General features: G+C 43.9%; 1 pseudogene; it reads right to left on the reverse strand.

The window, feature by feature from the left end:
- The window catches only part of LOC119952894, a 163,686-nt pseudogene that overhangs the window by 55,581 nt on the left and 85,248 nt on the right, over positions 1–22,857 (reverse strand).

Genomic DNA, 22,857 nt, shown 5'->3' on the forward strand with positions numbered 1-22,857 from the left:
CAGTTTATGCCCACTCTTTTCTATATGTAACCAATCCTCTATCCATGCTAATATATCATCCCCAACTTCATGAGCCCTCATTTTGCACACCAACCTTATGTGCAGCAGCTTATCAAATGCCTTTTAGAAATCCAGCTGTATAACATCTGCTGGTTCCCCATTAGCTACCCTACTAGTTACATCCTCAAAATGACTACAATTTGTCCAGCAGGTTTTCTTTTTAGTAAAACCATGTTGACTTGTTCTATTCATACTATGCTTTTTTAATTGCGTGGTTATGGCAATACACTTGTTTGACTCATTACACTAGCTTTCTTTCCATTTCAGAGAATCAAGATTCAAGGTGCCCCATCAGCACTTCCTAAGGTTAAACGGGAAAGAAAAATAAATCAGCTTTATCAGCTTCATGCTACGCTCAACCAAGCAGGAAGTTGAAAAAAAATCTATCCTTTGCAACAATACTCTACAACAACCTTTCAATGTTACATTTTTCATGGTAAATTCTTGACTATGTTGCATTGGTTAGTACTTGATCGACACTTACCCTTGCAACCTACAATTCCAATACAAAAGTGATTATATTTATTTGAAGTGGTAATTGACACAGCTTTATTGGGAGGTCAGTCTATATATATCCACTAATCTAAGAGAGAGGCTTTCTAAACTCACTTGCACTTTGCTAAGGCTGCTCATGTCCTTGACTCCCTTGTGCTCATGGTCCAGGTTGAACTTACTTGGATCTATATCATGTAATTCGTTAATTACTGAATACAAAAATTTACTTGCGCTGGTTTCCCACTGTCTCACTCCCTTCGCCATAAAAACAATCCAGAATATACAGGCATAATAACATTCAAAAAAGTGAAAATGAAATGCATAAAGAATAGGTTTCGGGTGTTGAAATTTTCTTTGTGCTGTTCACCAGTTAACTGGTTATATTTTATGCTGAATGAAACGGTTTCTACTGGAATTTTCCATCAAGCTCCAGGAAAAGAAATATTCAGCACACTGCACATCAAAACCATTCTGTTTCCAATTACATTTTTTTTTGGCCTAATTTACTCCCAAGTATATTTCTGTTAAATTTGCTGCAGTGTTTCAAAACTCATGTTAATAATGTTTTAATAAACGTGCTAATAATGATCAGATTTTGTCTCTCTCAGATTGGGATGAATGATCAAATTATGGGATTCCTTATTTGTAGCAATATTACTTCTTACAAAACTTCTATATTTAACATTTTTGCACTGAGAATGGAAGATTAAATAAATTGAAATTTAGTGTTTGGCATTTCCCCCTTCTATATTCCATTGATTGACTTAAATTACAACATTAGAGTACAAGAAATAGGAGGAGGAGGCAATTTTGGCCCTTCGAGTTGCTCTGCCATTCACTAAGAGCGAACAGTGGTTAGGACTGCAGCCTCATAGTGCTAGGGACTTGGGGTCAATTCCAGTCTTGGGTGACTATGTGGAGTTTGCACTTTCTTCACCCGTCTGCGTGGGTTTCCACCGGGTGTTCCGATTTCTTCTCACAGTCCAAAGATGTGCAGGTTAGGTAGAGTTACGGGGATAGGGCATGGGAGTGGGCCTGGGTAGGGTGCTCTTTCAGAGGGTCGGTGCAGACCTGATGGGCCAAAGGCCTCTTTCTGCACTGTAAGGATTCTATGAAGGCCCCAGAACCATTGTAACTGATTTAAAAGGAATCCCGTATGCCAACTAGAATTGAAAATCACTTTAAAAAAGTGGCCATTTCATAAACTAAGCTGATTCATAAGAGGCTGAAGATTTTCCAAGCTAACAGTGAATTAACCTCAACCAAATTTAAGTCAATATCTAGATTTGTGCATAATTGAATTAGCAATTAAAAAAAATTGTTTACTCCAATAAATAAGGGTGGCGCAGTGGTTAGCACTGCTGCATCACAGCATCAGGGACCCAGGTTCGATTCTGACCTTGAGTGACTGTGTGGCGTCTGCACAATCTCCCTAAGGCTACATGGGCTTCCTCCAGCTGCTCCGGTTTCCTCCCACAGATGTGCAGGTTAGGTGGAATGGGCAATTTAAATTATCTTTTAGTGTCCAATGGTTAGGGTGGGGTTACAGGGATGGGGTGGGGTTACAGGGATGGGGTGGGCCTGGGTAAGGTGCGCTTTCAGAGGGTCATTGCTGACTTGGATGGGCTGAATGGCCCCATTCTACACTGCAGGCATTCTATGATCTATGAAATCCTCGTAGGATTATGGACCAACCCATTATATATACACTGTAATATACAAATGATATATGCACCCGTTTTCAATAATCATTTCATAAACTACAATGATTGCCGATTTCAATATTGTCTGAACCGATTCCTCATGGAGAAACACCAAAATGCTCATGAGCAACTTTATTTTGGTGAAGTGCTAGAAGTTAGTGCATAAGCATTTAAGCACTTCACTACAGTAACTGACAAAAGAAAATTTTTCTTATATTTTGTTACCTGGTTTGCACATTGCCGGGACAGCAGCTGGAGCATTCCCTCTTCCAAAATTCCCTGTTGACTCCGCAGCATTATCTCCCCAACTTGAATTGACGTTGGGAGGTTTGCCCCATGCTGAAGTCCCATTATCGACTGTGGTAGATGGAGATGGCGGTTCACCCCATGAGTTCTCAGTCTTTGCAGGAACATTGAGTGTTTCTCCCCAGCCTGAGGAATTATTAAAGCCCTCATTTTAGGAACAAAATAAATGGCACATGTCTAAAAGTTCCCCATTTGATTTCTGATCATGCAATTAAATGTTTTGATGAAAACAATGCATCACTATCAATATACATATCTAATTGATAGAATATTTAGTTTAAACATGTGAAAATGCTAGTCAGTCTGATGGTGCAGTATGTTTAGCCAAGATAACTGAAGGTAGGGCAGCACGGTGGTGCAGTGAGTTAGCCCTGCTGCCTCACGGTGCTGAGGTCCCAGGTTCGATCCTGGCTCTGGGTCACTGTCCGTGTGGAGTTCGCACATTCTTCCCGTGTTTGCGTGGGTTTCGCCCCCACAACCCAAAGATATGCAGGCTAGGTGGATTGACTACGCTAAATTGCCCCTTAATTGGGAAAAAAATGAATTGGGTACTCTAAATTTATAAAAAAAAAGAAAAAAGATTAACTGAAGGTGACAAAGTTGAAGGTCTGATTTGGAACCACTTAAATCCATGACAGCAAGGCAATTTTTCATCATTTTTAGGTATTTTGCCTTAGTTTGTGTCCTATTTATAGCCTCTCAAATGTTCTCTGACTGGTCAAGAAGAAATATTGAACTATATTCAAAGATGCATGGTTGACTTGATATAGCTCATTGGTTGCCAATGTGCATTGACAAGTTAACTGGTTTTCTGGAAGGAAAAAATGCAGTTTAGGATATAACAACAGGAGTAGATTATTCGGCCTCTCCAGCCATTTTATCATTCAATTAGATTATGATTGATCTGTATCTCAACTCTTTTCATCCTACTTAACATTGTTTGTTACTCATACCTAATTAAAATGTATCAATCTCACCCCGCAAGCTCCAATTGTCCCTGGATCCAGAAATATGGGGTGGCATTTTACAGCACTGCCCACCAGTGCGTTTTCCGGTCTTGCTGAAGTCAACGGAGTTTTGAACAGCTCGCCGTGACAGGGCCATAAAATTCAGTCCATGGTGGGGCAATGTTTCCTAATTTCTTTCCTAAATGATTTAGCTCAAACATTAACAATGTGTCCCTCATACTTGGTTCCCCCAGCAGAGGATATAGTTTCTCATATATTTTTAACAATTTAAACACTGATCGGATCATTACTCAAATCTTCAATAATCAAGGGAATACAAGCCATGTAACCTGTCCATATAAATAAACCTTTTAAACTCTGGCACTATTCTCGTGAAATTTGAAGATTAAATATGAATTGCAGCCTTGTATAGGATCCAAAATCAAGGCTGCACTGCAATGCAGATTTGCGTCAATTATCAATCACATCTCTGACAGGAGTAACTAACATTAGACTGAAAATTCCACAGCAAATAAAAACTTACTGAATTGAATTCCTGTAGAGATATACGATTGGGCCTTACACCTGTGTAATATATATATATATATATATATATATATATATATATATATATATATATATATATATATATATATAAACATATATGAAAGTTCTGTACCCATAGAGAGGTAAGAATATGGAACTTGGTACCAAGGAGCGTCAATAACAGAGGTGCATTTAAGAGGCAAGTAGACAAGTATTTGAGAAAAACAGGAAATAGATGGGTATGATGGTTGATTTAGCAAATTTAGCAGGAGGTCGAGTGGATTATAAACACCAGCCTTGACTGGTTGGGCCAACTTGTTTCTAAGTATCACACACACAGTGGAAATTCTCCAGTGATTGGGATTAATTTTTTCTGCTGGCACCCCCACCCGCGGGTTATCTGGCGGTGTGGGGTGGCTTCAATTGGAAATCCTACTACAAGTAGCAGGAAGGTAGAATCCCATCGCCAGCGAACAGCGTGCTGTCAAGAAACAGCGGCCGAGGAACTGGAGAATCCAGCCCATTTTAAATGTTAGCAGCCAACAGAATTGCAGTATATTGAACACAGGAAATGTGTTCACATTCAATTTTTTTTATTTAAAAAAAATTATCTTTATTGTCACAAGTAGGCTTACATTAACACTATAATGAAGTTACCGTGAAAATCCCCTAGTCACCACACTCGGGCGCCTGTTCGGGTACACGGAGGGAGAATTCAGAACGTCCAATTCACCTAACAAGCACGTGTCTATCGGGAATTGTGGGAGGAAACCGGAGCACCCCGAGGTAACCCACGTAGACACAGGGAGAACGTGCAGACTCCGCGCAGACAGTGACCCAAGCAGAGAATCGAACCTGGGACCCTGGCAGGTGAAGCAATAGTGCTACCTTTTGAAAATGAGCGATTCAAATTATTTAAATATAGACTCCATTCAACTTTGAATTCAAGTTTTGTAGTTTTGATTTAAATTCATAATGTAGACATTAATGTTAAACAAAATGAGCATATTTCACAAAAGCACATTCAAACACGTAGTGAATAACCACCAGGGGGCATATTATTTATTTAAACATGAATATCTCCATTGAGATTTTTTGCGCTTCTTGACACTTGTCTGCCTCATCTTAAAATTATCAGACATATTCAAACGATCCAAATTTGCTCAATATTTGTTTTTATTGCAGATTAGTCGTTCTTTTCCTATTGTACTGACCATACCATTAATCATTTTTAATGTTTGCTCAAACTAGTTTGCTGTTTTTTGAAATTTAACCACAAATATATTTTACAGTAACCCCTCAAGTCTTTCAAACGCTAACATCTACCTAGTAATTGATCTAGTTTTCATGGAATTGACTATGAAAGGGTAACTCCTTTTTGTCAATGTATTAATATAATGTCCCACACGCAACATCCAGACTAACAAGCACCAAGTCCCGTATGCATCACTAATATTAGTGGAAATCAGCTAGATAAGGAGGCTGCTCACATTTAGCCCATATTCAATGTCAACCAGAAAAATCTCAGGTGAAAATTGTGCAACACAATGTTGTTAAATTATTCAGTTATAATATGCAATTGTGAATAAAGCTAGATGTACTGCTTGCTCCAGCAACTAACTCAAATGTGTTGTATATTTTATATCCTGGAGTTATACAGAGATGACACACCTCATGTGCGTGAAACAGGTTCCCCCCCCGCTCCCCCTCCTCAAGTGTTTTAAAACTTCTGTTCCATGTTTCGAGCTCTTTGCTTCCAGCAACTTCTCGGAGTTGGTTTATTTTTCAGAGTCCACATCCAGACTCAACTAAATCAAGCAGTGTTACTCAATAGTAAAGAGACTCTCAATCAAACAGAGAACAACTGAACACTGCAAAGAGGGCACCTAATCTTTATTCAAAAATATCGCCTTAAAATTAGTCACAATGAGATCATATTTCCTTAGGCCATTTTCCATAAATTCTAAGAGGTATTATTAGATGAATAAAATATACCCTTGAAACAGGGATGTACGGATCATTTGCACTAGATTTTCAGCAAAATCTTTCTTGTTGAAAGATGGAAGCACAATGTGCTTATATCATTACCAAATATCACACTACAAATGTACAAAAAGTCATTTTACTGTGAGAAAATACATGTTTCAGTACAGTAACATACTTATTACCAGTACTTAAACCAATAGTAAAGTAGTTCTTCACTGCAGTGAATGCTCAATATTGGCATATAGCTAATCTATGAAATTGTTTATGATGCCTTTTAAAATAAATAAGAAAATAATTCTACCACCTTATCTATCTTGGCTGCAGTTTTGTATTGTATTCACCCTTCCATTCAATAGAAATTGTTATATTATGAACATCACTGATGTTATACTCATTAGCTTATGTACCCCACCTTTCTTTTAACATCTGAAAAAAATATTTGAATACATTTAATTATACAGGGTAAGAGCTTAATTGAAAATGGACTTGAAGAGCCAATTTTCAACTTGTCGAGCTATTTTGCTTAAATTGATAAAAGTAAACATTTTTTTTAATGTACATTTATTTAAAGGAAGAGGGTAACCTTAACTCTAATTCAGGAAACATTCTGTGCCTTCATTGACATTGCTTTCTTCAGAATTGGAAAAAAGTGCACAATGTTTGGTGTGGGCAGTAATTGAACTAATTTACAAATAGTTTACATTAACATGCTACTTGTTAATCAGAGGCAGAAAGCATCCAAAATTAGTTAAGCAAACTACAGCATACGTTATTTCATTTCGTCACTGGAATTACATTTTAATAATGAAGATATTTAATCTTTTATTCTATAAAATAAAGTGGCCAACCAACCAAATTCATTAATCATTTTCAAAAAGGCTAGGCTAAGAACAATCTTCTCACTTGAAATAATTTTAGGGGACTTTGGAATCCATTTCTTCATCTATTATAACTTTTACTATTAATATAATAGATTAAAAATTAAATAACACACAATGCACACAAAAGGTTCTAATTAGTTTAAATTTGTGGTTTTTAATGGTAAACGCTAATGGTTCCCAAACTTCAGTGATGGTACTATACATAAGTAAAAAAAAAACAGCATTTCTCCCATCAATGATGTGATCATTTACAATTCCGGAATAACTTTTAAAAATGCTGCATTTTTCCCCAAAGGGTATTTATTAGGCCAGGTATTTTTAAACAGTAGCTACACAAAACAGATTTACATAAACCTACATCTAAACTAGAAAATACAAAAACATGCTATTATCACTTAATGTAGGCTTGACTCTACACCCCATGTAAATCATGCAGAAACATAATTTAGAAAATATGCTGTAGGTACTGAAGGGGCTTGAGACTTGTGCGCTTAAATTTTTGCTTGCGGTAGCTCACTTGAACCCCTCAATTGAATTCCATATTAAAACATCCCTAAAAAACATTTCTAAATTTTGAGTTCCACATGCTTTGGAATCTTAAATTAACTATTTGGCTAAACGAAACACAATTAAGCAAGACTAATGCAAATAAACCAAGCGGTCAGGCACACAAATGTGGTGGCATAAATGAGAATATCATGGAATATTTTCGTAGCATTACAGTTTGATTTTAAGAGGATTAATCATTTTCTACTCAACCTTGATTTCCAATAATAAAAATGATTCAATGTTTGAATGTACAGTTTTGCCAAGGACATTTGTCAGTTTATAAAAGTAGGTGGGGTAAGGGAAAGGATCACAACAGGCATGACAGGGTACTTAGTGAAATGCATTTTTTCCCAAGAGTCATCTCTGGAGCAAAACGGAGTTTGGTCGAGTCTGCTTGACAAACCCATACTACCCATCCAGCTCCAGAAGCAAGTACTCCAAAAGAATAAAGAAACAAAGGATGAAATATGTGGAAATGTATAAATAAATCCCAACTCCAGATTTACAATCACATAAAATGCTACACTAGTTTGATAAAGGAAATTAATATGGTTCACAAACTGTACTTTATAATACCTAAAATGTTTTCTTCTACTACTTTGATCAGTATTCGTGAAAGTCATGAAAATATCAATTAAATATAAACTATACTATGATATTTTTTTCTAAAAATGCAATCTGCAACTTGAAGTAATGTTTGATATCAGGGGTGGAATTCTCCGACCCCCTGCAGGGTCGGGGAATCGCCCGGGGCCGGGGTAAATCCCGCCCCCGCCGTGGCCGGAATTCTCCGCCACCCAGGAATCGGCGGGAGTGGGAATCACGCCCCGCCGATCGGCGTGCCACCGGCGCGCCCCCCGTGGTGATTCTCCGGCCCGCGATGGGCCTACGTCCCACCTCTGACAGGTCAATCCCGCCAACTTGGTTTAAACCACCTCTGTGCCGGCGGGATTGGCTGCGCGAGCTGGCCCCGGGGGGGGGGGGGGGGGGGGGGCGCGGGGCGATCGGACACCGGGGGGGGGGGTTGCCCCCACGGTGGCCTGGCCCGCGATCGGGGTCTACCGATCGGCGGGCAGGCTGGTGCTGTGAGGGCACTCTTTTTCTTCCGCCGTCGCCACGGCCTCCACCACGGCGGAGGCGGAAGAGACCCCCTCTACCACGCGTGCGCCGGTGGTGAAGTCAGAGGCCGCTGACGCTCCGGTGCAGTGCGCGGACCGGCGAAGGCCTTTCGTCCAGCCCCGACGCCAGGGGCGGCGTAGCGCCAAAGGCCATTGGTGCCAGTTTGTGCCGCCATCGGCGGAGCGGGAGCCACTCCGGCGGGTGCCTAGCCCCTAAAAGATGCGGAGACTTCCGCACCTTTGGGGAGGCCGACGCCGGAGTGGTTGTCGCCACTCCGCTACGCCAGGACCCCCCGCCCCGCCGGTAGGGGAGAATTTCGCCCCAGAACTCTCTCCAGATCATCCAATCACCAAATTTATCCTGGTGATTAGGTATAAGTGCACGCCTGGAACAGTGATGACAACTATTTTGAAATCATCTAACATAGTTGCAAGTGGTAAGTAAGGGGTAAAAGAATAATTGTCCCTGTGTTATTGCACAAACATGTTTCCTTACAGGAATTAACCTTCATCAAATAATAAAATAACCACTTTTTGCAGAAGAAAAAAGATAGAGAAAATGAAAATATTCAATCATCAATGCCTGCAAGACAATTCAGTGGCAAAGTTCATGTATCAAGTTCCCACAATACACTTAATATTACATTCCTATTTTACGTGGAATCCATACGTTGTGAAAAATATGGGAGTCTAACAGATTGCACCTCCCAAATTTCATTCTTCGCTCCCTCAAGGATATAGGCCTGGATTTCAAATCTTCTAGGCAAATAGTGGGTTATCAAGATTATTCTCGGCTCGGCCCTCCTGCTGCAGCAGAAAATGCCTGCAAAGGCAAGATCTAGACTGCTGGGGTTGGGGTGTGGGCTAGAGTAGGGAAAAGCTGACACTAGAAAAAAGTAGAAGGAAGCTATAGGGGCTGCTGGGTACCGTAGCAGGATGTTTAAAAAGATCCGGTGCTGTGGAAGTTTGTCCAATTGAAATAAAAACCGCCCTCCAGCCCTTACCCAACATCCTCCAAAAACACCATGCTCCATCCACGCCACCAAATTTTGCTTGCTCCCCCCATTTACCCCATCATACACCTCATGCCAAGCTCTGCCCTTCCACCCATTTCCCATGGCACTTCATGCTTTTATGCAAAGCTATGCATTTCCATGCCCATAGTGTCCAATGTACAATGAACTCTATCGTGAGGATGTGTGAAAAAACATTAAAAAGTAATTCGTTCATAACTTTCCCCAATGCTAAAAAAATAATTTCACCAAATTAATAAATGTTAAAAATCTAGTCCCTTTAAACTATATGAACACACAAATTAAGGGTAGGCCACTCAGTCCCTCACGCCTGATCCACCATTCAATGAGATCCTGGCTTATCTGATTGTAGGACTCAACTCCACATTCCCACCTACCCCCTTCACTCCCTTATCAACAATCTACCTGGTTCTGCTTTAAAAATATTCAAACGACTCTTATTCCACCGCCTTTTGAAAGAACAAATTCTGCTAATCTCAAGTCATAAATGGGCGACCCCTTATTTTGAAACAGTTACCCCATAGTTCTAAATTCTCCCACATGAGGAACCAACCATTCCACATTCACTTGTTAAGTCACCTCAGAATCGTAGATGTTTCAATCAAATTGCTTCTTACGTTTCTAAACTCCAGCACATACAAGTCCAGCCTGTCCAGTCTTCTGATAAAAACATTCCAGTAAATCTTTTCTGAACTGCTTCCAATGCATTTACTTTGTTCCTTAGGAGACCAATACCATACATTAATATTCCAGATGTGGTCTCACCAGTTCATTGTGTAACAAAATCACAGCCCTTCTACCGTTATATTCAATTCCCCTCGAAAAACACAAGAACAGTCTATTAGCTATCCTCATCACTTGCTGTACCTGCAGACCAACTTATGTACGAGAACAAAATATGTACAGCAAAATATAGACAGATTGGAGAGTTGGGCAGAGAAATGGCAGATGGAGTTCAATCCAGGCAAATGCGAGGTGATGCATTTTGGAAGATCAAATTCAAGAGCGGACTATATGGTCAATGAAGAGTCCTGGGGAAAATTGATGTACAGAGAGATCTGGGAGTTCAGGTCCATTGTACCCTGAAGGTGGCAACGCAGGTTGATAGAGTGGTCAAGAAGGCATACAGCATGCTTACCTTCATCGGACAGGGTATTGAGTACAAGAGTAGGCAGGTCACGTTACAGTTGTATAGGACTTTGGTTAGGCCACATTTGGAATACTGCGTGCAGTTCTGGTCGCCACATTACCAGAAGGATGTGGATGTTTTAGAGAGGATGCAGAGGAGGTTCACCAGGATGTTGCCTGGTATGGAGGGTGCTAGCTATGAAGAAAGGTCGAGTAGATTAGGATTGTTTTCATTGGAAAGACGGAGGTTGAGAGGGGACCTAATTGAGGTCGACAAAATTATGAGAGGTATGGACAAGGTGGATAGCAACAAGCTTTTTCCAAGATTGGGAGTGTCAATTACAAGGGGTCACGATTTCAAGGTGAGAGGGGGAAAGTTTAAGGGAGATGTGCGTTGAAAGTTTTTTACGCAGAGGGTGGTGGGTGCCTGGAACGCTTTGCCAGCGGAGGTGGTAGAGGCGGGCACGATAGCATCATTTAAGATGCATCTAGACAGATATATGAACGGGCGGGAACAGAGGGAAGTAGACCTTGGAAATAGGAGACAGGTTAGATAAAGGATCTGGATCGGCGCAGGTTGGGAGGGCTGAAGGGCCTGTTCCTGTGCTGTAATTTTCTTTGTTTTTTGACACCCAGATCCCTCTGCATTTCAAAGCTCTTCACCTTCTCATTTAGGTAACATGCACCTTTTTTATTCTTCCAGCCAAAATGGACAATTTCATATTTCCCCACACTATATTCCATTTGCCAGATCGTTCCCCTCTCAGTTAATCTATCAATATTCTTTTGCAACCTCCTTTTCATAGTCATAAAGCGCAGAAAGAGGCCCTTCAGCCCATCTTGTCTACGCTGTCATCAAACACTTGTCGAGAGGGTTCCCACCTCTATCACCATTGCAGACAGCGAGTTCCATATTCTTACCACCCTCTGGGTGAAAACCCCTCTAATTCCCCTGCCAATTACCTTAAATTTATGCCCCCTGGTTATTGACCACTCTAATAAGGGGAACGGTTTCTTCCTGTCTACCCTATTTATAGCCCTCATAATTTTGTACAGCGTGATGAAGTTCCCCCCTCAGTCTTCTCTGCTCAAAGGAAAACAACCCCAGCCTAACCAGCCTCTCTTCATAGCTGAAATGCTCCAGCCCAGGCAACATCCTGGTGAATCTCCTCTGCATCCTTTCCAGGGCAATCAAATCCTTTCTATAATGTGGTGGCCAGAACTGCAATCAATACTCTAGCTGTCGCCTAACAATCGCTGTTCTTGTAGTCTATATCTCGGCTAATTAATGCAAGCATCCCATGTGCCTTTTTAACCACCTTATCTACCTATCCTGTTGCATTCAGGGACCTCTGGACATGCACCCAAGGTCCCTCTGGACTTCCTAATTGTAAAGAATTGGGAAAATGAAGATAAAAATAAAATTGGCACAAAATAAAAAAGGAGTTGATATGGCAGTGTCTGAAGAGATTTGATATGCAAATTAGCATATCAATGAGAAAAGCAAATGTTGACCTACGACTAGGAGAGAACAATAGGGTGTAGAAGAGGTGACTTCAAAGGATAGGCAAAGGAATTGGCACTTCTTTGCCAAATGCCGGGTCCAGAGGGTAAGTAACATCAAATGGAAAAAAATATATATCCATAGCATATGGAGAAAATGACACAGTAGCAGCTACCATCACAGCCTCACTCAGCTGCAGAAACAGTCGCCCAAAAGCAAGGTATTGCCAAAGAGGCAGCCAGTTAAGATCCAAAACTCGAACCAAGATGATTTCACCACTGCTGAAAGTATTCTGAAGTACCCCAGATTTTCTATCCCTGAACCCAACTTGCCAGTTCACTGTTAGCTCGCTCTGCTTTCAAGTCCTCGTAATTGCCATTATTTAAGTTCAAAATATTAGTCTTGCATCCACTCTTCTCTCCCTCAAACTGAATGAAAATTCAATCATATTATCATTGCTGCGACCTTTTGTATAGATCATGGGGATGCACCCCTTATAGGTCATTAATTAATCCCATCTCATTGCACAATATCGGATATTGGACAATAGGATAGCCTGCGCTCTGATTGACTTCAGAACTCACTGCTCGAAGAAACTATCCCAGAAACATTCTATGAATTCCCTATTTGCGTTACCATAGCTTATATTATTTTTCCAATCTATATATGTAGATTAAAATCCACCATGATTACTGCCGTACCTTTCTGACAAGTTCCCATCATCTCTTCCTTTATATTTTGTCCTACCATGGTGGTACTGTTCGGGGGCCTGTACAATAATTCTGCAACTAACTTCCAGCTTTTATCATTTCTCATCATTACACAAACCGCTTTTACATCACAGGCGGGATTCTCCGAGCAGCCACACCAAAATCATGTTCGGCACGGGGCGGAGAATGGGTGTTGACTCCGAAAACCGGCGCGATGCCACGACGACAACTGGCCAAGTTCCCGGTGGTGTGGTTCTAATCAGGTTTCGCCTGTCGGGAACGGTCGGCAACAGCTGCGGACTTGGTCCGTGGCCACCCTGGAGGCGGGCGGGGAGATCCTTGACCGGGTGTTGGGGGGGGGGGCTCAGGGGCGGCCAGGCTAGCAATCGGGGCCATTGTCCATGGGTGCGCGCCATCTCGGGGGGGGGGGGGGGGGGGGGGGGGGGGGGGGCTATATTGTTGGGGCTACTCCACGTTGCAAGTTCGCCACATCGCGCGGGGCTGCCGCCGTAGGCGAACGGCATGCGCATGCGTGGACCCCCCAACCGAAAGTGCAGGGCCCCGTATCGAGAGGCAGAGCTGCGTGGAGTACTTTGTGGCACTGCTAGCCCCCTTAAAGTAGGAGAATCACTCTGGATTTTCTTAAAGAAAGCCAGAGTGAAATACCTGCGTTTTGACGCTAGAATGGGGACATAGCCCATTATTGGAGAATCCCGCCCCATGTTTTACTAAACTGGTCATCCCTCTCCATTATGCCAATACCATAAATTAAGAGAGCCACCCCTCCATTTTTTTTCTCCCTTCATGTCCTTCCTGAATGGTATGTACCCCATCAATATTCAGGTTCTAATCTGTCATCCTGCAGTCTTGTCTCTCGAACAGTCATTACTTCTATTTGCATGCTCAGTTCATCAGTTTTATTTTGAATGTTCGTGCACTGAGCCTTCAGTTTAGTGCTTTGATTTTTAATCTAGCCGGATCTGCTGATACACTCTTAGAGTACACTCTTGGAGTAGTCTCTAACATTCCCTCCAACATTCCCCGTCACCGTCTATTTAACATTTCCCACATTAGTATCTTTCTTTTTTGCCTTGATCCTATCCTTCAATTTATCACCTCTTCCCAAATTTGATCCTTTGCCCCCACTATTTAGTTTTCTTTTTAAATTTAGACTACCCAATTCTTTTTTTTCCCCCCCAGTTAAGGGCCAATTTAGCATGGCCCTATCCACCCGACCTGCACATCTTTTGAGTTGTCATCTGGACCAGGGGCAGGGATCGAACCCGGGTCCTCGGTCCAGATGATTTAGTTTCAAACCATCTCTACTTCCCTAGTTAGGCGGCTGGCTAGAACACAGGTCCCAGCATGGTTCAGATGTAGAATATGCCAATGGTACAGCCCCTATTTTCCCCAATAAGGGTGCCAGTGCCCCACAAACTGGAACACACCTCACGTACACCACTCTTTGAGCCTTGCACTCATTTCTTTGATCTTATATGCCCTAAGTCAATTTACACCACCTTTGAGGTTCTGTTTCTTAATTTAACGCCTAGCTCCTCATTCTGTCTATGCAGAACCGCTTTCCTTGTCTTGGCTATGTTGTTGGTACTTACATGGACACAAAAAAAATAGATCTTCTCACTCCCAAGTACCTCTCGAGCCCTGAGCCGATGTCCTGAACCCTGGCACCAGGCAGGCAACATAGCCTTCTAGATTCTTGCTCTTCGCTGCAGAGAACAATGCCAATTCGTCTCACCAGACTGTCTGCTACTACCGGCTTAAACAACCTCAAGACTGTCGCAATAACTGAAAAAGCTGAGGCTCCTGCACGCATGTCCTCTGGGTCCCCTTATTGTCGCTGCCCACTGACCAAATTAGAAGATCTTATCCTATGTGACCACCTCTTCCTCTCTGATGCATCGGTGTCTGCAGCTTGGACTCAAGTTCAACAACACTCTCCACGTTTCTCGATCCTCAAATCACAGCCAAAGTCGTACTCAAGCAATATCAATAACAAAATCTACAAACCCTTGAAATCACTTAATGTTGTATCAGCAAATATTGTGAAATGGACAGAGCTGTCAAATCAAAAAATGTCTGCTCTTGGATGCAGGTGTCTCAATACACGTAATAGTGGCCTGGATGACTTCCGGTGGCGGCTATGAAGGAGTAAGTCGCACATTTGGTGGCTCCCGCGCTGGTTGGACTGTTGGATTTTTTTCCAGATTTAAACGGTAAATTCGAAGGCTGAGGCAATTGGGCACCGTTTCCACATATCGGTGTATGGAGAAAAGAACCAGAAGTGCACGGAAAGGCAGAAATGAGACAAGAGCGGTGCTGAAGCTGCAGCAGGAGACAGCATGGCAGAGGACCAGACCCCTGGTGTGTTGGCCCAGTGATCAATGGAGCAGTTGATGCAGGTCATCCAGGACGGCTTTGCCAAGCAGAAACGGGACTGCCTGGACCCGATTAAAGAATCGATTGATCGGCTGGAGCACAGACTGGACGCCCAGGATTGAGCAATCCAGAAGGTTGAGAAGGCGTTGGCTGAGCAAGGAGAAGCATCAAACAGCGGTGGAGCTGGAGGTCAGGATGCTGTGGACCAGCAGAAAAGGCTTCTGGAGAAGGTAGAGGACCTAGAGAATAGGTCCCGTTGTTTCGGGTGTTTGTTTTTTTTTTCAGCTGGGTGATTGTGTGGCGATTGTTAGATGAGGAAATCTGTTTGTTTGAGCGGGGTGGAGAGAAGTGATGGGAACAATAGGTGGGAGACTTTTTGGCACCGGGGGTAGGGGCCACCAAGCTAGCTGGGTGAGGCAGCTCACGGAAACGGAGTGCGGTGTGTGCATATGTTTAGTGTATTGTATATGTTTAGTGTAGTGTATTGTATGGGTTAGGTTTCAGAGTGGTGTTGCTAGGGAGGGGGGGGGGGGGGGGGGAGTAGTAGTTCTGCTGACGAGGAAGGGACTTCGGTTGAGGGACAGAGAGGAAGTCGGTGGCGGGGGCTGCCGGGGGCCTGGCGCATGAGCTGGAGGTGGGCCCAAGAAGGGGGATGGCTGATTGGCGGAGGGGGGGCACTTTGACCCCAACTAGGCCCATCACCTGGAATGTTCGAGGGTTGAATGGGCCAGTTAACAGGGCATGTGTGTTTGCGCACCTGAGGGGTCTGAAGGCGGATGTGGTAATGCTGCAGTAGACACACATTAGAGTAGTGGACCAGGTTAGATTGAGGAAAGGCTGGGTCAGTCAGGTCTTCCACTCGGGGCTGGATACAAAGACTTGAGGGGTTGCGATCTTAATTAATAAGCGGGTGATATTTGAGGTGGGTAGAATAGTTTCAGATGTGGGGGTCGATACATTATGGTTAGTGGTAAGCTGGAGGGGATGAAGGTCGTGCTGGTTAATGTATATGCGCCAAATTGGGATGACGTGGAACTTATAAAGAGGATGTTGGGGAAGATACCGGACCTGGACTCTCACAAGCTGATCATGGGGGGGACTTAATACAGTTATTGATCCTGGCTTGGATCGGTCTTGCTCGAAAACAGGCAGGGTGCCAGCAATGGCAAAGGAACTGAAGGATTCATGGAGCAGATGTAGGGGGGGGGGGGGGGAATCCATGGAGATTTAGGCAGCAGAGGTTGAAGGAGTTCTCCTTCTCCTCCTCCCACGTGCATAAGGTGTACTCTCGAATCGATTTCTTTGTTTTCGGTAGGGCCTTGCTGGCAGGGGTGGTGGAAACGGGGTACTCGGCGATTACAATCTCGGACCATGCTCCACAATGGGTTGACCTGCAGGTTAGTAAAGATAGCAATCAGCACTAGCAATGGAGGTTAGATGTAGGGCTATTGGCAGACGAAGCGGTGTGCGAGAGGCTGAGGAAACGCATACAAAATTACCTGCAGGTAAATGATACGGGGGACGTCTCAGCAGCAGTGGTCTGGGAAGCACTGAAGGCAGTGGTGAGAGGAGAGCTGATCTCGCTCCGGGCTCACAGGAACAGGACGGACAGGGCAGAGACGGGTCGACTGGTAAAAGAGATTCTACAAGTCGACAGGAGGTACGCGGAGACTCCAGAGATAGGGCTTTTAAGGGAACGGCAGAGGCTACAGACGGAGTTCGGCTTGTTAACCACAGGGAGGGCAGTTGAACAGTTCATAAAGGGAGGCGATTTACGAGCATGGTGAGAAGGCCAGCAGGATGCTTGCACAGCAGCTCAGAAAGAGGGAGGCAGCTAGAGAAGTAGGCAAAGTTATTGACGGGGATGGGAACTTAGTTGCAGACTCGGCAGGGGTGAGCAAGGCGTTCAGGGATTTCTGCTGCAGGTTGTACAGGTCGGAACCCCTTGCGGGGCCGGAGGGGATGAGGGACTTCCTGGAGGGGCTGACTTTCCCAAAGGTGGACGGGGAGCTGGTAGAATGGTAGAATGACTGGGGGCCCTGATCAGGTTGGAGGGCTTGAAGGCCATGTAGTTGGGTAAGGCCCCGGGACTGGATGGGTACCCAGTGGAGTTCTACAAAAGGTTCTCTGGGATATTGGGACCAGTGCTGATGAAGGTGTTTAATGAGGCAAGGGAAAGAGGGGTTCTGCCCCAGACGATGTAACAGGCCACGATTTCACGTATCCTGAAACAGGACAAGAACACAGCTATGTGGGTCTTACAGGCCGATTTCCCTGTTGAACGTAGACACCAAACTGTTGGCCAAAATTTTGACCTCCAGGATTGAGGATTGTGTATCGAACGTCATTGTGGAGGATCAGACGGGGTTTGTTAAGGGCAGGCAGCTGGTGCCAATGTAAGAACAGTGTTAAACATGATCATCATGCCCCGGAGAGTAGGGAGGTGGAGGTAGTGGTTGCGATGGATGCAGAGAAGCTTTTGACCGGGTTCAGTGGGATTATTATGGGAGGTTCTGGGTGGTTTGGATTTGGGAGGGGCATTTATTGACTGGGTCAGGTTGCTATACCAGGCACCTGTGGCAAGTGTACAAACGAACAGGATGACTTTGGACTATTTTAGACTGCACCGGGGGACGAGACAGGGATGCCCCCTCTCCCCCACTGCTGTTTTGCACTGGCTATAGAGCCACTGGCAATTACTCGGAGGGCCTCAAAGGGCTGGTCGCGGGGGGTCAAGCACAGAGTCTCGCTGTATGCGGACGACTGCTTCAGTATGTTTCAGATCCAATTGAGGGGATGGAAAAAATCATGGAATTTTAGGTGAATGGCAAGTCGAGAAGACACAGCCGGCGTAAGGCACATCCAGAGTGGGAATGTGGAACTTGGTAATTTGGTGCAGTGACGTAATTCGGTGCAGAGTGGGAGAAGGTGCTTTTTCTCTACTGTTTTGCTCGCTCTTTCTTTCTTCTGGCCTGTAACTTTTAATCTGCAGGGAGAGAACCAGGGAGCATCTGAGACCCTGGGTGAGTTCTACCAGTGAGCCAGAGAAGGCACAGCCAGAGTGAGGCACAACCAAGAGTGCGTTTGGGAATTTGAAGCTAGGTGGGAATTCGAAGCTGGGTGGGGAGGAGGTGCTTTTAACCCTGGTAAGTGACTGGTAAGTAGTTTTTCTTTTCATTGTCTAATTTATTTATTTTTCTTTCGTTTTTGAAATTGTAGTTGTATAGTTTACCTAGGTTTAAGACATGGCAGGAGATCCCAGACCCGTGTCATGCTCCTCGTGTGCGATGTGGGAGCTCAGGGACACGTCCCCTGTCCCTGGCTCTTTCACGTGCAAGAAGTGTGTTCAGTTGCAGCTCCTGTTAGACCGCTTGACGGCTCTGGAGCTGCAGATGGACTCACTTTGGAGCATCCGCGATGCTGAGGAGGTCGTGGATAGCACGTTAAGCGAGTTGGACACACCGCAGGTGAAAGTTACTGAGGGAGATAGAAAATGGGTGACCAAAAGACAAAGCAAGAGTAGGAAGGCAGTGCATTTGTCCCCTGCAGTCATCTCCCTGCAAAACAGAAATACTGCTTTGGATACTGTTGAGGGAGATGGCTCACCAGGGGAAGGCAGCAGCAGCAAGGTTCATGGCACCGTGGCTGGCTCTGCTGCGCAGCAGGGCAGGAAGAAAAATGGCAGGACTATAGTGATAGGGGACTCAATCATAAGGGGAATAGACAGGCGGTTCTGTGGACGCAATCGAGACTCCAGGATGGTATGTTGCCTCCCTGGTACAAGGGTCAAGGATGTCTCGGAGCGGCTGCAGGACATTCTTGGTGGTTGGGGGGGGGGGGGGGGGGGGGGTGAACAGCCAGCTGTCGTGGTGCACATAGGCACTAACGATATAGGTAAAAAACGGGATGAGGTCCTGCAAGCTGAATTCAGGGAGTTAGGAGTTAAACTAAAAAGTAGGACCTCAAAGTAGTATTGCTACCAGTGCCACGAGCTAGTCAAAGTAGGAATGTCAGGATAGATAGGATGAATGCGTGGCTCGAGAGATGGTGCAAGAGGGAGGGATTCAAATTCCTGGGGCATTGGGACCGGTTCTGGAGGAGGTGGGACCAGTACAAATTGGACAGTCTGCACCTGGGCAGGACTGGAACCGATGTCCTGGTGGGGTGTTTGCTAGAGCTGTTGGGGAGGGTTTAAGCTAACATGGCAGGGGGATGGGAACCAATGCAGGAAGTTGGAAGGTAGTAAAACAGGGACAGAAGCAAAAGCAAGTAAGGGGGAAAGTGCAAGGCAGAGAAGCCATAGTCAAAATCAAAAAGGCGATAGTACAAGGTACAGTGACTGAGGGGAGCTCAGTGAATAGACCCAGTAATACTAAAAGGAATAAAACTGGAGAAGTTAAGATTCAAAACAGAGGTAAAAAAACCAACATAAGTGTACTTTATCTTATTCGGAATAAAGTAAATGAGTTGATGGCGCAAATCATTGTGAATGACTATGATTTAGTGGCCATCACTGAAACATGGTTAAAGGATGGTCACGACTGGGAGTTAAATATCCGAGGGTATCAAACTATTCGGAAGGACAGAGTGGATGGTAAGGGAGGTGGTGTAGCTCTGTTATTTAAGGATGACATCCGGGCAACAGTAAGGGATGACATCGGTGCTATAGAGGATAAGGTTGAATCCATTTGGGTGGAAATCAGGAATAGTAAGGCGAAAAAGTCACTGAGAGGAGTAGTCTATCGGCCACCAAATAGTAACGTTATGGTGGGGCAGGCAATAAACAAAGAAATAACTGATGCATGTAGAAATGGTACAGCAGTTATCATGGGGGATTTTAATCTACAGGTCGATTGGTTTAACCAGGTCGGTCAAGGCAACCTTGAGGAGGAGTTTATAGAATGTATTCGCGATAGTTTCCTAGAACAGTATGTAATGGAACCTACGAGGGAACAAGCGGTCCTAGATCTTGTACTGCGGAATGAGACAGGGTTGATTCACGATCTCATAGTTAGGGATCCTCTCGGAAGGAGCAATCACAATATGGTGGAATTTCAAATACAGATGGAGGGTGAGAAGGTAAAATTAAATACTAGTATTTTGTGTTTAAAACAAAGGAGATTACAATGGGATGAGAGAAGAACTAGCTAAGGTAGACTGGGAGCAAAGACTTTATGGTGGAACAGTTGAGGAACAGTGGAGAACCTTCCAAGTGATTTTTCACAGTGCTCAGCAAAGGTTTATACCAACAAAAAGGAAGGACGGTAGAAAGAGGGAAAATCGACCGTGGATATCTAAGGAAATAAGGGAGAGTATCAAATTGAAGGAAAAAGCATACAAAGTGGCAAAGATTGGTTGGAGGCTAGAGGATTGGGAAATCTTTAGGGGGCAACAGAAAGCTACTAAAAAAGCTATAAAGAGTAAGATAGAGTATGAGAGTAAACTTGCTCAGAATATAATAACAGACAGTAAAGGTTTCAACAAATATATAAAACAGAAAAGAGTGGCTAAGGTAAATATTGGTCCTTTAGAGGATGAGAAGAGAGTTTTAATAATGGGAGATGAGGAAATGGCTGAGGAACTGAACAGGTTTTTGGGTCGGTCTTCACAGCGGAAGACACAAATAACATGCCAGTGACTGATAGAAATGACGGCTATGACAGGTGAGGACCTTGAGAGGATTGTTATCACTAAGGAGGTAGTGATGGGAAAGCTAATGGGACTAAAGGTAGACAAGTCTCCTGGCCCTGATGGAATGCATCCCAGAGTGCTAAAAGAGATGGCTAGGGAAATTGCAGATGCACTAGTGATAATTTACCAAAATTCACTAGACTCTGGGGTGGTCCCGGTGGATTGGAAATTAGCAAACGTGACACCACTGTTTAAAAAAGGAGCTAGGCAGAGAGCGGGGGTAATTATCAGCCAGTGAGCTTAACTTCAGTAGTAGGGAAGATGCTGGCAATCTATCATCAAGGAAGAAATAGCGAGGCATCTGGATAGAAATTGTCCCATTAGGCAGACGCAGCATGGGTTCATAAAGGGCAGGTCGTAATTAATTCCCTAACTAATTTAGTGGAATTATTTTGAGGACATTACCAGTGCAGTAGATAACGGGGAGCCAATGGATGTGGTATATCTGGATTTCCAGAAAGCCTTTGACAAGGTGCCACACAAAAGGTTGCTGCATAAGATAAAGATTCATTGCATTAAGGATAAAGGAGTAGCATGGATAGAGGATTGGTTAATTAATAGAAAGCAAAGAGTGGGGATTAATGGGTGTTTCTCTGGTTGGCAATCAGTAGCTAGTGGTGTCCCTCAGGGATCAGTGTTGGGCCCACAATTGTTCACAATTTACATAGATGATTTGGAGTTGGGGACCAAGGGCAATGTGTCCAAGTTTGCAGATGACACCAAGATGAGTGGTAAAGCGAAAAGTGCAGAGGATACTGTAAGTTTGCAGAGGGATTTGGATAGGTTAAGTGAATGGGCTAGGGTCTGGCAGATGGAATACAATGTTGACAAATGTGACGTTATCCATTTTGGTAGGAATAACAGCAAACGGGATGATTATTTAAATGATAAAATATTAAAGCATGCTGCTGTGCAGAGAGACCTGGGTGTGCTAGTGCATGAGTCACAGAGAGTTGGTATGTAGGTGCAACAGGTGATTAAGGCGGCAAATAGAATATTGTCCTTCATTGCTAGAGGGATGGAGTTTAAGACTAGGGAGGTTATGCTGCAATTGTATAAGGTGTTAGTGAGGCCACACCTGGAGTATTGTGTTCAGTTTTGGTCTCCATACTTGAGAAAGGACGTACTGGCACTGGAGGGTGTGCAGAGGAGATTCACTAGGTTAACCCCAGAGCTGAAGGGGTTGGATTACGAGGAGAGGTTGAGTAGACTGGGGACTGTACTCGTTGGAATTTAGAAGGATGAGGGGGGGGATCTTATAGAAACATAAAATTATGAAGGGAATAGATAGGATAGATGCGGGCAGGTTGTTTCCACTGGCAGGTGAAAGCAGAACTAAGGGGCATAGCCTCAAAATAAGGGGAAGTAGATTTAGGACTGAGTTTAGGAGGAACTTCTTCACCCAAAGGGTTTGTGAATCTATGGAATTCCTTGACCAGTTGAAGCAGTTGAGGCTCCTCATTAATGTTTTTAAGGTAAAGATAGATAGTTTTTTGACGAATAAAGGAATTAAGGGTTATGGTGCGAGGGCCGGAAAGTGGAGCTGAGTCCACAAAAGATCAGCCATGATCTCATTGAATGGTGGAGCAGGCTCGAGGGGCCAGATGGCCTACTCCTGCTCCTAGTTCTTATGTTCTTATGTATTCGGCCATGTTTCGGGGTATAACCTTAATATGAGGAGATGTTTGCGGTCCAGGCGAGGAGTCAGGAGGCGCGAATGGAGGAATTGCCGTTTAGATTGGTAGGGGACAGTTTCAGGTACCTAGGTATCCAAGTGGTGCAGAATTGGGACCGGCTACGTA

Source organism: Scyliorhinus canicula, chromosome 18 (genome assembly GCF_902713615.1).
Source record: "Scyliorhinus canicula chromosome 18, sScyCan1.1, whole genome shotgun sequence".
NCBI classification, from domain to species: Eukaryota; Metazoa; Chordata; class Chondrichthyes; order Carcharhiniformes; family Scyliorhinidae; genus Scyliorhinus; species Scyliorhinus canicula.